This window comes from Stegodyphus dumicola, chromosome 7 (assembly GCF_044657685.1).
Source record: "Stegodyphus dumicola isolate Sdum_Otavi_A_Nest chromosome 7, ASM4465768v1".
Taxonomy (NCBI): Eukaryota; Metazoa; Arthropoda; class Arachnida; order Araneae; family Eresidae; genus Stegodyphus; species Stegodyphus dumicola.
The window spans coordinates 29,875,199-29,881,198 of record NC_140774.1 but is presented as its reverse complement, the minus strand read 5'-3'; positions in this window follow the sequence as shown (position 1 = coordinate 29,881,198).

The window sequence follows — 6,000 nt, the reverse complement described above, 5'->3', positions numbered from 1 at the left end:
TTGAGTGCGCCATCAAGGGAAAAATTCGTCCGTGAAAACCACGAATTAGCGATTAGAAAATGTGAGATCGCAAATCACTCGCACAAGTGCGTACAATCTGGAAATCGTTTTCTTACAGTTCGCTAATTTGTAATTTTTGAAGCCTGAATTCGGCACTAAAACATGAAGATACTGATTCAAAACGCTTTTAATCGATTTGGGCCAAAGAAATTCCTCATGTTATCTACCTAGTTCTATTGCATTCTCCTACTGCATTCAATTGCATAGCAATGACAGCTAGTTTTATAACTGAACCATTTTTCTCTGAAGAGCGGTCGACAGCTGGACCACTGCAATTGCAGCTCACTTAGAGTCAATATTAAAATGTTTCGTGATACATGAACTGCAGTAACGTGGCATTTTAGATACTACGATTTTTATGCAGGGCTGGGCCCCACCTCACGTGTGTCGCACAGTTACTTAGGCAACATTTCACGAATGATCGTCTTATAGGCCAACACTTCCCCTCTTCCCACCAGACCTCAACCTCTGTGACTTTTGGCTATGGGGTTATCTCAAAAGCACTGTTTATTGTGATAATCTAAACGATATGGCAGAAATGAAAAATGTGATACACTGATAACATTCCTCCTGATATGCTAACAGCTGCTGTTGAGAATGCAGGAACAGGATTTAAATTTCTTTCGGAAAATGCTGGACGCTACATTGAACATGCTTTGTAACACGTTTCGGAAAATATTAAACACATTTTAAACAGATGTTTTCGTGTCTTATTTCATTTAACAATATTGTATACAGCGCCATTTTCCCCCTGGTGGTGAGTTTTTGAACTCTTTTTTTTTCTTCGGAAAATAAATTCCCATAACCTCCTTTACACGATTCCCAAGTTTGATAACATTTGGTCCGGTAGTTTTCCTTTTATGACCATTTCAAATTGAAACTTTAATTATAACCACCATGTAAATTAAACTTTAAAAGTTTGACAGTTTGGTTCAAGTCCCAGCTTTAAAAATATATATAGTGTTACGAATTTGGTATTTAAAAAGCTAATGTTAGTTCAATTACAAATTAAATGGTTTTATTTCTCGCGCAGTGCAGCGCGTGACGAATATTAAAAGAAAGCTAAGCCGGAAAATTGAAAATACAAGAGCGCGTGCATTAAATAAATAAATATCTCTTTTTGATTTCGAGAAAGTACTGGAAAATTCTAGCGCGTGATTTTAAAATCTTATAAAAGGAGGAAAACATCTCAGTTTGTAGTAGTTGCTTAGTTTGTTGTTGTTTAGAAAACTACTGTTGTTGATTGTAGCGAATTCGCGGATTAGCGTTCTTTAGCTGTTTTGAATTACGTTCTATTGGACATTTGAGTAGTTAAAAGAAAACTACTGTGAGATATTGTAATACTGCGTGATAATTTGAGAAAATTTAAGCATTTTTGTTGTGATAATAATAAATTTTTGTTCATTTTTTTTATCGGACTTGTGCATTCATTTCATAACGAACCCGTACGCACACAACAATATAAATATAATCTTTTATATTAATCCACTTAGAAAGAATGTTTTAAGAAGCTAATTTTTCTCTCGCGTTATGGATTGTATAAAAAAAACACAATCTTTAATATGATTTAGATTGTTTCAGCCGATATAAGAATCGGGTTACTCGGTGGTACAGAATAAACACTGCTGGACTGTTTTATTTCTTTTTCATTTAGCAAAAAATCTTTTAATTAAAATATTTATCCTTTGGACTTCGCTTTAAACTTTATTTATAGTTAAAATGATTAGAAAATGAAAAGCTGTCTTCAGCTGAAACGCAATTCATGTAACTGATATTTTAAAAAAATTGATAAGAATGCAAAATTTATGGAAGTCTAGCAATCGAAAAATCCTTATTTTCTTGTGTGAGCACTTAAAATAACTATAGAAGGAAAAAAGAAAATTAGGGAGAAAAGTATGCAAAAATTTGCAGGGAAATTTGGCTGTCAGATATACCAAGATGTTTCAAAAAGTTGGACGCTTTTGAATATACTTTCAGGATACTTCAAAGATTTAGGTGTTCAAAGAGAAAACACTTGGACGTGTACACTAGCAAATACCATCAATTGAGCTTGCGTTAACAGAAAAGACAAAAAAGATATCATTTCAGATTAAAGTGAAGAGCGACTGGTTTTAGACTATATGGTTGTATAAATTTAAATTACGTTATAGAACATCATATCGTATCATAAACGGACAATCTCCTGATTTCTCAGTCGAATTATTTGAAGATTCAGGAGTTTATCCAGTGATGTATGTGGATGTCACCTAAAGACGTTTTTTTTTTTCCCTCCTCCTGATGAAACAGCAGCCAAGCGGTAAAGTCACTGAACACTGGTAGTTCGGTCCGAGGTTCGAATTCCGTGAACGGGCTGGCTGCATGGGCGTTTTCGTGGTTTTCCCCATGTATAACGTGTATACGAGCCAGTTTACCTTAGAAAGTCCTCCACGAAGGCATCCCTACCCTTAGGCAGATAGCCCTGGTGTGCTTTGTCATAATGAAATAAACCAAAACTTCTTGATGAAACCAATCTTTCCTTTCATCTCATACCTTCAAAATGCTTAGCATCTAAACTGATAAAGGCTCTGATCAAATACTGATGAAATGGATTGAGTTGGATTATTATGTTACGGCAAAGCAGGGCTATCTGCCTAAAAGGAAGGATGCCTTCGTGAAGAACTTTCTAAGGGAAACCAGCTGGCATACACGTTATACATGAGAAAATCCACGAAAACGCCCAAGCAACCAGCCCGTTTACCGGGATTGGAACCCCGGAGTGAACTAGCAGTGTTCAGCGACTTTACCGCTCGGCCGTTTGTGGGCCTTTATGAAATGGAAGGCGATAACTCTATTTAAAATGATTGTCAGAAATACCAAGATGTATGCTTTTTAATATACTTGCAGAATGCCTAAAGAAAAAGAGCAAGAATGAAGTAGAATGCCTGAAGAAAAAGAGAAGAAAAAATAAATTTTTTGCGTAAAATTTAATATTTGAATTTTTTTTTTTTAAGTTTAAAACTTTTTAATCTTATGATATTTGATTCTTGCGATGTCAAAAATAAAATATTTGACTAAAATATATTTTAAGGAACCAAATGAAGGATAAAATTGTGTAAGCAATGGGCACAATGATAAAACTGTTTAAAGTGTATGCAAGTCGTCCTAAGTTAAAATGTCGGTTATACATCTCTCTTATTTATATATATATATATCTTTTTTGAGCGGAACATTGAAAGGCGTGTTAACTGTGCTTTACTGTAATTTCTCTTTTAATATATGCAGTTTTCAAACGCATCGTAGTCTGTGTTACAAAGTATTCTTCCGAAAGAAACGCAATTCAAATAAATAAAATCAAATTCTGGAAAATTTATATTAATAAATATATTTAAAATGAATGAATAAATAGAAAATTTTAAAATAATTATCTGAAGAGACAATGCAACACTAACAATTAAAATACAAGTGTAAAATTTAAAAATTACCTAAAATAGTAACTAAAAATATAGCATAAAAAAATATTTGAAAAAAAAATAATAATAAATGATGCATCTTTGATTTAAACTACGCAGTTCGAATGAGTAAATAGAAATTTTTAAAACAGTTATTCGAAAGGAACCATGCAACTTACACAATTAAAATGAAATTCGAAAAAGAAAAAAAATTGCTTAAAATTAATAACAATTATAATTACAAATATAATATAAAGAACATTATTTGAAAGAAGGAACGATTGGGTCTTTTTTCCCCTCACGCACTATGTAAAAATGGAAACGAAAATAGGTTGCCACATATAAAGAAGTTCGCCAAGTGAACTAATCTTGGTGCAAACTGAATAAAAAGCGCCAACATAAATTGTTGAATTTCTGCGTAAATTTCGCACTAAATTTTACAAAATTTAATATTTAGGCATAATATGAGTCGTAGAATCAAAATATGGAAAAAAATTGGTATGTTAATTCAGAAAAAGTCCGATTTCGTGTCAAAATAACTATGCTAGAGTAGAGCTATATATAAATCTAATATATATCCTAAGTCGCGCTTTCGAGACATGAAGAACGCAATTTGAATTTCGTGAATCGGCCCAGTAGAAAACGAGAGATATAGAACTGTCTTCTTTTTTTTTTTTTTTTTTTTTTTTTTAAGCAGTGTACATAATAATGCAATTAGCTGGTGAGTTTTGCTTGAGACTATGTCTGACCTAATTAATTAAACACTTCGTGATAAGGTGTTCAAAGCTGTTCAGTACCTCTCCTTATTTGTCCTGTTCTTAGTTCATTTGTGTCAATCTTCATTACAGAATCAGACATTTCTTGTGCAATTTTTAAAAATTTGTTTAAAACCCTTTGCGGCTCAGTGTTCCACTACATGGAATTAAATCGCTTCTGAAACCTTTAAATTCAACCGTAAATAGATAAAAATGCCTTTATAATATACATTGAACTTTTCTTAAAATATATAAATTATAACAATAATATCACCAAGTAGGCTAATCTTTGGAATATGGCAACAGGTAGTTTGGCGACATTTTGGTAAGGCGATAAAGGTTACTAGCTAGGACTTTAGCAATAAGCTGAGAAGTACATAGTTCCAATCACAGATTATATTCAAGCTGAACATATAAAATCTTGCATAATATACATACTTTTTAACGATCAGGTAATTTCATATATGTCCCTTTTACCGACTTAAAAGATTCATAAAATTTTCCTGCATTTCCGTGCAAATTTTTCTAGTTTAGGAGAAAAACTATTTACATGTTTCATATATAAATTTGCTTTGTAAAAACAAATTTCTGTGCACGTTTGTTCCACTACTTTCCGGAAAATTCCGATCGTGATTTTAGCTAATAAGCACTTAGAAACAATTTCGCACCTAATTTTCGTCATAATTAAGCAGTTTTGTTCCATAAAAGTTCTAGCATAAGCGTAATTCGGCTAGCAGATTTTTGGAAAAAATGTTCAGTAAAAAAAAAAAAAAAAAAAAAACTCGCAGGTTGCTGTAGCAGGGCTGGTCGCCAAATTTTCGCCAAGTTACCATAATCCGAAGATTCACGAAAAAGTATTATATTAAATTAATCTTTCATTTAACTAAAACAATAATCTTAGATAGTTATTTTCTATTATAGTACCTTTCTTGCGTTAGGGTTACCACAATTATTTTTGGCAGCATTGGCATCAACAATAGTTTGGCGATTTTTTACGGTGCTCAAAACGAAATAGTACCTAAATTTCTTAGAGCATTTATTTGAACCAATGAAGTTTGTACTGTTGTCAGTGTTAGTTACTCTGCCTCTTCGAACAAAGAATCTTCTTAAAACCATAATAAAAGTTTCTGTAGACAGGGAATTGACTAATTCACGATGAACAGACCTATAAATGGCACAGGTAAAAAGTACAACCCATGTATTTTCACTAGAACGTAAATACAAAGGGCCTGTGAGATCAATCGCTGAAACTTCGAAAACTGCAGCAGCCTTTATTCTATTCTATCTCTACGAAGAGGTGCAAAAGGTGGTTCTATAGATACAACTAGAGCTAACTTGTTTCGCTAATTTATAATTGAAATAATCCAGTAATCTGCTCCTAAACTGGGAATCAGAGTTCGAAGTCCTGAATGTTGTAGCTCACAATGTTCATACTCACTGTCTATAAATTACACTGGAAATATCGCCCTTTCCTTCAATGTTGATAACATTAAATTAACTTTTGTTTTCACAGCAACTCACTGATTTCGATGGCTTTCTGTTAAATCCATATCTTTCGAAAATTTATCTTCATGAAAGTTTTCCATTTCTAGCCACGTCACTTATATTCTGTGAGCTTTGTTATTGAAAATATTAAATATCAAATCAATCTCACTTACTGCTTTATCTTTTAGAACAGTTTCCACTTCCTTCAAAGAAGTTGTAAAATATCGCTGTAGTTGGATCAACGATCGCTGTAATTGTGTTCTTTCTCGTTT